This window comes from Puma concolor, chromosome E4, assembly GCF_028749965.1.
Source record: "Puma concolor isolate L17-30 chromosome E4, mPumCon1.1.hap2, whole genome shotgun sequence".
Classification (NCBI taxonomy): domain Eukaryota; kingdom Metazoa; phylum Chordata; class Mammalia; order Carnivora; family Felidae; genus Puma; species Puma concolor.
The window spans coordinates 18,169,184-18,180,840 of NC_141683.1; the positions used below are offsets into that span (position 1 = coordinate 18,169,184).

At 34.5% G+C, this 11,657-nt stretch overlaps 1 pseudogene; it reads right to left on the reverse strand.

Annotated features, from left to right (window-relative positions):
- Nucleotides 1-878: 878 nt before the first annotated feature.
- LOC112864790 (lipid scramblase CLPTM1L pseudogene) lies at nt 879-2,400 on the reverse strand (annotated as a pseudogene).
- Nucleotides 2,401-11,657: the final 9,257 nt, after the last annotated feature.

The window sequence follows — 11,657 nt, forward strand, 5'->3', positions numbered from 1 at the left end:
CCCCTCACTGTGGTTTTGATTGGCACTTCCTTGATGACTAATGTTGAGCATCTTTTTATGTACATATTGGCCATTTGTATATCTATCTTCTTTGGAGAAATGTCTATTCAGAACCTCTTCTCATTTTTAATTGAATTATTTTTTCTTTATTACTGAGTTATACAAGTTTTGGTATATATTCTAGATACTAGTCTTTTATTGGATATACTATTAGCATATGTTTTCTCCGATTATGTGGATGGTCTTTTCACTTTCATCATGATCCTTTGAAACACATCAAACCAAACAAAAGGTTAAAAATAATTTGAATCAAGTCCAATTCAATTTGTATTATTTTCACATCCAGGTACATTTACTTTAAATTGGAAAATTAATACAATGAGCTTTAAAACAATCAAAATTGAAGCAAAAAGAAAAAAGCCATATGATTCCAGGGTATCCAAGTGGGTAAATTTACATAGGCATTTGAAATTCACACAAGGAACAATTGAAAACAACAGTAACACCCTTCCTGTCTCTGATAGATAGGTGTTGTCCATCTGTGCTCCATGTGTGCTCCACACACTGTAGCAAGGGTGTGGCCAACACTGGGCATTCCTGCATGGAGACCTGCCATACTAAAAGGGTGACCAAAGCTAGGCAACACCTCTGTGACCCAGAAGGATGTTTAAATGTTGTGAAGGGGAAGTGCAAATAGCTCTTTCCAGATGTAACATAAAGGTAAATAAGGAGATCTATGAAACGCGTTCAAGAGATTTTGGGGAATGCTGAGGATGTAACGTCTAACGAAATTAGACAAAGTTTCCAAAAATACTAAATCCCAGCTTTGTTCAGCTGACAGCCAACCACAGAGTGGCTCCTTTAAAGCGATAGAACATTTAGTCTGTGTGGGGTTTTTACTTGGGATTTTCCTCATTAAACTTCTCAGAGGTGCTCACTCTGGTTTTATCCACAGGTTAAAATCATCTTTGGTAAAGGTGAACAAGAAATACCACATTGTCCCTAAAACATGCCAGCCAATACGATGTTGGCATGGTGATAATAAAAGCCAAGACATGGTCAATGAATGTGCTTGCAGCTTTATAGGTAAATGCCTTCCAAGGTAGATGTAAAACTGACTTTATCTTGTAATTCATAAAGCTGAGGTAACGTAAGACAAAGGCAGAAGCATATTCCATCAATTGACAAAACTGATAATTAATCGAGAATACCAACTTGTATTCTTGAGATGCAGGAGCACATACATAGCACCTCAGGTACACACAGGGTACGGTAAGTGTGACATGACCTGAGTATCACATTCCTTGGTTTCCCATTCAGAGTCACTGCAAGCGCCAAACTGAAATTCAGGTCTTGGGTCTCTCCAAAGAACGGTCATTTGCTGTCTCTAGTTCAGTTGCTATAGTGCAATGCCTGCTGGGATAAGGACTAGCAAATTCATCTTCTCTTTTAGAAGGAAAAGTAATGTAACCGCGGTGCAAAAACAGAGCCAAATCATTGCTTTGGTGGATATTGCAGTCGTGCTCTTGTTTTTCCTTCAGAAACTGATGTCATTTTTTTGAAGCCAAACAGTCGAAAAGAAGATGAAATTCAGTCAAAAAGAAGGTCGAAGTTGGTATCTGTAAAAATTCCTTTCACCTCATCAGCAACTGTCTTTGAAAACCCAAACTGCTACAAGGAGAACATAGAATCTTGCTCATGAATCCTGAAGGATATTCTCCCCAGTGAGATCTTTTTGAGGACACTGTGACAGGTAGCCCAATAGTAGGATGATTTATGATCATCAAATCCTTCACTTCATTGCTCAGCTGAACTATGAACAGAATAGGGAAGTAACATACATTTTTTTTTTTTCTAACTGGATCATCTTAACCTATCCATGCACATCAGCAGGAAGAGAGAACTTATCAAAGACAATGTCATCTGCCACCAAATTTAGTGTTATTCTTGGTCTCTAGTGAAAAACAGTTTCATTCAAGGCATTTGTCCACTTCTTTTCAACTTCCATTTGCTGTGTAGCAGGTCCCCCAAAGAGCAGATTGATTGCTTTGGGTTTTGTGATTGTGCAAGAAATAAGAGGATTTATAAGGTGCTTTCCCATTACACTAAAAATACTTCCTGTTACACTAAGATAAATTGCCAGCTTGATAGAGAGCAATGTAGGTATACAGCATCCCCTTATTTCTTGTTTTCTTTGGTTCAGAAACATGAACTGTCCTACCACATTTGGACTCCACATCAAAGTCTTGCATATTCAATACCAAATAGGCATTATTCTCAGCATCGTGTTTGAACCTGTGGTGGTATTTACAATCGGCTGATATTTGGGCCTCCTGGTCAGGTAAAGTTGGATGGAGTTCTGTTACAGGCACATGGGAGGGTGTAGACATGGCCATCCATGGGGAACACACTGCTGAGCCACAAAAGAGCTGCAGTCACTTCACAAGGTGTCTCAGCTGCTGGTTGTCCGCATCCCACCCCCCATCATATACACTGTTACTGCTGCAGAAGAACCAAAACCTTGGGTACTGCTGTTGAACTCTCCGGGCCCTGCATGATTCCACTTGCCATTGGTTTCATCTAAGTGCTACAGATCTGCTTAGGAAACCCTAATTATCTATGTTACCTTTTGTTACTGATCTTTTGTTGTCATATTTAGTTTCTTTGCCAAATCTAAATTCATAAAGATTTACTTCTATATTTTTGAGAGTTTTGTAGTTTTAGCTTTTATATTTAGGTCTTGGATCCACTGTGAGTAAATTTTTGTATGTGTTGTGAGGTAAGAGCCCAACTTCATTCTTTTACATATGGTGTTGATCTCAGCATCATTTGTTAAGGGTTATTCATAAAATGACCTTTAAACTTTTGTGGGAAAACACTTGACTGTAGATGTAACTTCTGGATTCCCTTTTGTAGACTATTGATCTGCATGTCTACCCTAATGCAACATTGTTTTGATTACCACTGTCACTGCTTTGTAGTAAGTTTTGACATGGGGAAGTGTGTGTCCTCCTGCGTTTTTTTTTTTTTTTTTTTTTTTTTTTTAATTTTCTTCAAGATTGCTTTTGCTAATTTGGGTCCCTTGCATTTCTACTTGAATTTTATAATTAGTTTGTCAATTTCTACAAAGTTTTCTGAGATTCTGACAGGGATTGCATTGAATCTCTGGATCACTTTGGAGAGGCATTACCATTATAAGTCTTTTGGTCCATGAACATGGGATCTTTTTCTATTTATTGAGATCTTTAAAATAATTTCTAACAATGTTTTGTAGTTTTCAGAATATAGTTTTATAGTTTTGTTACAGTTAACGCAATTTTTTAAAAGTTTTTATGTATTTCCTTTTTTAGTAATCTCTATAAACAAGATGAGATTTGAACTCACAACCCTGTGATCAACAGTGACTTACTCTTCCAACTGACTTAGCCAGGCACTCACATTGAATCCTGTTTGTATTTTTTTTTTTTTTGATGCTATTGTAAATGAAATTTCTTTATTAAATATATTTTCAGATTGTTCATACAAATGTTTAGAAATACAAATGGTTTTTCTATATTGACCTGTATCTCACAACCTCACTTGAATTCATTTATTTGTACTAATAGTTTTTTAGTGAATTCTTTGAGGATTTATTGTGTACGAAAGCATCTGTGGATAGAGGTGGTTTACTTCTTTTCTAATTTGGATGCCTTCCATCTCCCCACCCCCCTACCACTCTTTTCCTAATTTCTCTGGCTTGAATCTGCAATACAACGTTGAATACAAGCAGTGGGACTGGACTTCCTTGTCTTCATCATGAAGGAAACACAGCTAGTCTTCTTCCATTAAGTCTGATATGAGCTGTGAGTTTTCAAGTTTAGAAAGTTTTTTTCTTTCTTAGTTTGCTGAATGTTTTCTTCATGAATGTATGTTAGGTTTTTTTGTTGCTGCTGTTATTTGTTTTCAAGTAATTATGCTGCATGCATTGAGATGATCTTTGCAGGTTTTTTTTTTTTTTTTTTTCTAATTCTATCAATATGAGTGCTATTGCATTAATTGATTTTTGGATATGAAACAACCTTTCCATCACTGGGGTAAATTCTACTTGGTCATGGTATATAATTCTTTATATATGTTGTTGGAATCATTTTGTTAGGATTTTGTCGAGGATTTTGCATCCATACTCATAAGAGGTATTAGTATGTAGTTTTCTTTCCTTGTGATTTCTTTGTCTGATTTTGATATAATACTGGCCTCATAAAGTAAATTGAGAAGTGTTCCTTCCTCTTCTATTTTGTGGAAGTTTGCAAAAAAATGGTATTCTTTGAACATGTGGTAGAAATCAGGAGTGAAGTCATCTGGACTTGGTCTTTTCTATGTTGGTAGTTCTTTTGTTTGTTTGTTTGTTTTGTTTTGTTTTTAATTGATAAAATTTTGGCACTTGTAGTTCTAATCAAATTGTCTATTTCATCTTGAGTCAGTTTTGGTAGTTTATGTCATTCTAGAAATTTGTGTTTTTTACCTAGGTCAGCCGGTTTGTTGGCATACAGTTGTTCATAGTATTGCTTTACATTACTTTTTATTTTTGTAAGATTGGTAACAATATCCTTTCTTTCATTTCTGATTCATTTCAGTCTTCTCTCTTTTTCCTTTGGTCGAACTAGTTAAACATTTGTCAGTTTTGTTGATCTTTTCAAAGAACCATGGTTTGGTTTCATTGATTTTATTGTTTTCCAATTCTCTACTTCATTAATGTTTTATTTAATTTCTATTCTTCCTTTTATTCTTGCTTTAGGTTTAGCTTGCTCTTCTTTTCCTAGAGTGTTAAGTAGATTGTTAGGTTATTGATTTGAGATTTTTCTTTTTTCTTAATACAGGGATTTATAGCTGGAAATCTTTTTCTAAGCACCACTTTACCCACATTTCATAAGTTTTCATATGTTATATCTTTATTTTCATTCATTTAAAATTACTTTCTGATTTCCCTTTTGATTTTTCTTTGACCTATTGGTTACTTAGACAAGTGTTTTTTAAAATTTCCATAAGGTTGCAAGTTTCCTGAAATATCAACTGTTGTTGATTTCTAATGTAATTCCATTATTTTCAGAGAACATAGTTTCTTTATTTTTTTTTAATGTTTATTTTTGAGAGAGAGAGAGAGAGAGAGCATGAGTGGAGGGGCAGAGAGAGGAGGAGGCACAGAATCCAAAGCAGGCTTCAGGCTCTGAGATGTCAGCACAGAGCTCAATGTGAGTTTGAATTCACAAGCCATGAGATCATGACCTGAGCTGAAGTCAGCCACTTAACAGACTGAGCCACCCAGGTGCCCCAAAGAGAACGTATTTTATTTTATTTTCATTATTTCAATTAATTGAGCTGTCTTTTGTGGCCTTAGTGCATGGTCCAACCTAGAGAATGTTCTATATGTCCCTGAAAATAAAGAATATTCTGTTGTTGGGTCATATGTTCTGCAGCTTTCTGTAAGATCCAAGTAGCTTATAGTATTGTTCAAGACTTTTATTTCCTTGTTGGTCTTGGTCTAGTTGTTATGTACATCAATGAAAGTGGATGTTATGGGTTGAATTGTGTCATCTTAAAAAGGATATATTGTTATCCTAATCCCCAGTACCTTCAATGTGAAAACAGAGCTTTTGCATACTTAATGAAGTTAAGATGAAGTAGTTGGGCTTTAATCCAGTACCTTAATACAGTATGATTCGTGTGCTTGTATTCAGAGGAAAACTTGGACACAGTCACAGATACACAGGGAGAATGACACATGCAAACACAGAGAAACCCAGACAAAGAGGGAAGATAACCATGTGAAGATTGAGGCAGAGATTAGAGTTATGCCCAAAGTCAAGGAACACCTTGGGCTATCAGAGGCTGGAAGAGACCAAAAGACCTATGGATTTTGGAGAAAGCATGATCCTGCCAACACTATGGTTTTGAACTTCTAACCTCCGGAACTGTGAAACAATAGACCTATATTTCATTAGTCATCTGGTTTGGGATGACTGGTTTGGGACTTTTTTAATGGCAACTCTAGGAAACTAATACATTAGAGCATTGAAGTCTCCAGTGCTTATTGTTGAATTGTCCATGTCTTCCTTGACTGTGTTATTTTTGCTTCATGTATTTGATGCTCTCGTATTAAGTGAATATATTTTATAATTACCATATACTCCTTATAAATTAGCCTCTTTATTATTATAAATGTATCTATCTCTAGTAACATTTTTTTTGTTTTAGCATCTATATTTCTTCTTATTAATGTAGCCATTGCAGCTTTCTTGTGGTTGATGTTTCATTAATGAAATTAAAATGCTAAATTAGGAAATATTCACTCAATACAAACAAAAACAGTAAAAAATACAGAATAAAAAAGATGAGATATATACAAAAAATGTGAAATGACAGCTATAATATTCAATAACTATTGTGGAAATGATTAAAATTAAGAAGTCTCAACTCCTCAAAATTCTGAAAGATTTTGTGTAGAACTGGAATTATTTCTTCCTGAAGGTGTTTGGTAAAATTTCCTAGGGAAATCATCTAGGCCTGGAGTTTCTTTGAAAAATGGGTTTTAATGTCCAAACCAGTTTCTTTGATAGATTTTGGAATATTAAGTTGTGTACTAATTATATTAACTCTGAGTAAGATATAATGGTTTGTGTCTTTTAAAGAATTCTTCTGATTCATCTAAGTTGTTGACTATTGGAATGAAGTTGCTCATAATATTCCTACAGCAAAGTTTTTAATATTTGTATGCTGTGTATTGATGATCCCTCTCATTTGTGATATTGGTAATTTGTGTCTTCACTTTTTTTTTTTCTTGCTCAGTGTGCTTGGAGATTTAATAATTTTATTGTTTAAAAGAACCAGCTTTCGTTTCATTGAGATAGCTATTATTAAATTTTATTTCTGTATCATTGCTTTCCTCTCTGATCTTGATTATTTTTCTTCTTTAATTTGATCTTCTTTTTCTAGTATCTAAAGTTGGACACTAAGGCATTGATTTGAGAACTTTTTTTCATTTTTTTTTTTTTTAAATTTTTTTTTTTTCAACATTTATTTATTTTTGGGACAGAGAGAGACAGAGCATGAACGGGGGAGGGTCAGAGAGAGAGGGAGACACAGAATCAGAAACAGGCTCCAGGCTCTGAGCCATCAGCCCAGAGCCTGACGCGGGGCTCGAACTCACGGACCGCGAGATCGTGACCTGGCTGAAGTCGGACGCTTAACCGACTGCGCCACCCAGGCGCCCCTTTTCATTTTTAACCTAGCTATTTAGCAACTATAAAATTTTTTTCTAAGGACTACTTTAGCTGCTATCCAATAAATTTGGATAAAGTGTTGCTTGTTTGAGTTGGAAAACCATTATTAAGATACAAAAGCTTTGTAAGTTGTCTCACTACGCTTTTCCCTGACAGTTTTTACTTATACTACTTTATGTCCAATGCAGTTCCAACCACACATATTTATTGAATAGTTCTCTCTAGTAGTTAATCGCATACAAGTGTATAATGTTTCTTATGTACATACCGTTTATATTTGACAAGCTTTTATCAATTTAAAGGTAGAAATTGTCGTGGGTTTTTAGTTTGTTGTTTTTTTTTTTTTTTTAGATTGCAGTTTGTTTTTAATGTGTACGTAAAATATCTAAACTCAGACTATGAAGGAAAATTGGTTAAATTGAATTGATTTCAATTAATTTGAATTGAAACATGGGTTATATTTGCACTTGAAATAACATACTTGGAAAAATAATGAAAACAACCAGGTTATTTTTATATATACGAAAAAAAGTTTTATTTTCTTCACTACAGACAGGCCTGAATCAAGGAAAATAATTTGTTTCCTTCAAGAGAAACATACTGGTTTTTAATTTTATCAGTCTGAGATAAGAAGACACAGTTACGAAATTTATTAGAAAATCTATAAACCTATGAAAGTCTGGACTATACCATACATATCTTAATTTAAATCATTTTGATCTAGATAATATATTGTGTCAATTAGTGTCACTTTCATGTTACCTTGTAACTATGTTGTTGTTGTTGTTGTTGTTTTAAAGTTCCTACTCTTTGGGGCCCCCGGGTGGTTCAGTCAGTTAAGCATCTGGGGTTCTAATCTCACAATCATCGTGGGATCCAGCCCCGTGTCAGGCTCCACGCTGGGCAGGGAGCCTGCTTAAGATTTTTTCTCTCCCTCTCCCTCTTCCCCTCCCTGCTTGCATTATAAACAAACAAACAAACAAACAAACAACAAACAAATAAATATGTAGTTCCTACTCTCTTTTAAACAGGTTTCCAACAGAATTTCAAAAAGCAAAAGAAATATGTGGATAATTTTTGAGTCATCAAAAATATACTTAGCATTAATAGTATGCAATAATTATCTATAATTCGCCATTGTGAATCAAGTTGTATCAGTTTTATAGTGGTTTATATGTTTTTGAAATCCGCAGTATATGTTTAGAAACTACAGAAAATTACACAAGGGCATTTCTTGGTTTTAGCAATTGCTATCAATTATGGAAAAAAATCCATTATGTAAATACATTCCTAGTACAACTACAAATCACTTGGGAAATTAAAAAAGATGATTTAAAAATTTACAATACTGGAAATATTGGAGCATTGTTAATTTAATACAGATTCAACAATGACCTAAAATGTTGGTAGCCTTCTGGCTTTTTTCTTTTTTAATTTTTTTTAATGTTTATTTATTTTTGAGAGAGAGAGAGAGAGACAGAGTGTGAGCCAAGAAGGGGCACAGAGAGAGAGGGAGAGGGAGACACAGAATCTGAAGAAGGCTCCAGGCTCTGAGCTGTCAGCACAGAGCCCGACGCGGGGCTCAAACCCACGAACCGTGAGATCATGAGCTGAACGAAAGTCTGGCGCTTAACCGACTGAGCCACCCAGGCACCCCTGGCTTTTTTCTAGTATTAAGAATATCACTCTTTCTTGTTCTCTACAGCAGCATGATACTGATTTTTTGAGGCAAGATTTTGCTAGCTATCATGTGCATTTCTTATAAATACTCATATTTTATTTTTTTTTATTTATTTTTTTAAATTTTTTTTTTTTTTTTTTAACGTTTATTTATTTTTGGGACAGAGAGAGACAGAGCATGAACGGGGGAGGGGCAGAGAGAGAGGGAGACACAGAATCGGAAACAGGCTCCAGGCTCTGAGCCATCAGCCCAGAGCCTGACGCGGGGCTCGAACTCACGGACCGCGAGATCGTGACCTGGCTGAAGTCGGACGCTTAACCGACTGCGCCACCCAGGCGCCCCAAATACTCATATTTTAGAAACTGACATATATTATTACTGTTAAATTGGTAAGTGTAAACAAATAATTGCATTTAACAAATTTAAAAAGTAAGAGGCCATTAACAGATTGTGACTAAGAAAGTTATCAACCCTTTTTAGCTCTACTGTTACTTGTGCCACTGTCCTTAGTGTTACGAGTTCTTGCAGCAACTCAGCATTCCAAATGTGTTCCATTGCTTTTTTTTTTCACCCTAAAGTAAAGAGAAACCATATGTGATAAACAAGAAACAAGTTTAAATCATGATGTTTATGGCATTTGGATCAATAGCTAGCACTCTTAAGGTAGAAAAATCAACTTTATAAAACAGTCTTTCTAACAAGATTGCTCTCAAAAATATATAGTTTTTGATACATTAGGGATGCAATTAATAATAACTGAAGGTTCAGTGTTTCAGAAAACCCCCACAGAATAACAACAAAATTCTATAACTTCTGTGTTTCAAAGGGGAAGGTGAATTTGAGAAGGGCTATCAATCAATCATGAGTTATTCTAGTAATTTTGGATAGTATCATGGCTATTTTTATTTAAGGCAGACATGGCTGGTGGTGTTTTTAAGCCATAAGCCTGGATGGGTTTAAAAATGCTTATGTGATACTGGTAGCCACAGTTGCAGACCTTGGCAAAAAAACCTAACTGATAAGGTTTTTCTTGATGCATGGTTTCCTTTGTTCTCCTCATTTTGCTCATATTATAATTTTACCTTCTCCATTTCAACAAATTTGGCAAATCAGTTGATTTTCCCGTCTCTTGTGCCCTAAATCAAAAAGGTTTTCCTATTGGTCATTTAAAAAACAAACTAAATGTAAGTTGGGGTGTTATGGTATTATTGCTGTCAGAAATATTTAATAAGTCTAATATTGTTTCATTTTTATACACCTGGCTTTTCATTCATTGCCTTGTATCTTAATTCCGGCCATTGTGAAATGTCCGCTAATCACTCTGCTTACATAGAGTAACTAACCATTTCCAATCACTCTGTTTACATAGGGTGACTAACCATTTCTTTTGATTCTCTTAATTGACATTATCTTTATTAATTTACATTTTTTGATTTTCAATTTTGTACTTACTTGTTTGTCATTTGTTGACTATAGTCTTTTCCCAATGGATGATGACTTTCACAACAAATTTATTGTTAACGTTATCAATGCATATTATATATGAGGAATTAGGGATGATTTGTATTATTGGTCATTAAGACATAAACATAAATTACCATATATGAATATGTGTGTATATATGTGATATGCATGTTTATGTATATGTAGCATCACATAAATAGTACATATAAATATGCATATACATGCATGTGGGTGTATGTGTATGTGTGTGTATATATATGAAGAAGATGGCCCCATATTTCACTGAGAAATTTAAAAAGAAAATAAATGATATAAAAATGTATCTCTTCAATACACTATTAATTTGCTGTCCTAAGCTAGAAGAAGCGAACATAGAAAAATATCCTTGTAATCTAGGAATGAGATGATACATTTGAAGCAATTTAAATGCAAATTAAAACCAAACCATTGCAAGAGACATTAATTAATTTGATTACATCAAAGTCAGGCTTTAGTTAAATAAAGGACACAACAGACAAAGTTTCCAGACAGTGGGCACATCAGGGAATGATATCGAAATATCTAAAATCATCAAAACAATAATGTTGGAAAATTAATAATTAAATTTTATATTTCAGTCTAATCTAACAAAAATATAAACCTCAATTAAGTCAACTTTTGGTTAGGATTGTAGAAAAAACTGACAATTGCAGTATGGTTCATCATTTTAGATTGAAGCATTTGAGTGTGTGAAAAGCAGCTATTTTTTTTTTAAACTGCTATAAATGTCCAACACAACAACTCTTCTGTATATATCTGTGAATCTGTTAGTACTGAGGCAAATTAATATTCACATAATCCCAGTATTTCTATTCCTGAGTAGCATGTGTGTCCCAGAAGGATAATCCTATTGCTCTTTGGGTTCTCTGTACAAGGATGTTCTTGCATCGTTATTGGTGACGTCAGGGAGTCACCAATAGTATAGATTTCCATCTCTGCAAGAGTGTAAGTAAAATGTTGATACATACTCTGAAGAGGAAGGCAACAACGAGCATTAACAGACTACTAAAGCAGGCTGTTATGATATATAGATACATATTTAAGAAATAGTACCAACCCAAATTATACATTCACTAGTGAATCGATAAACAAAATTTGCTACATTCTCACAATGGGAACTATACAAAAATAAAAAAGGAAGGAGTGCCGACACATTTAACAAAAGCCTCATGACAAGTGAAAAATGCAGACACCTGTAACTGCATAGTATATGATTC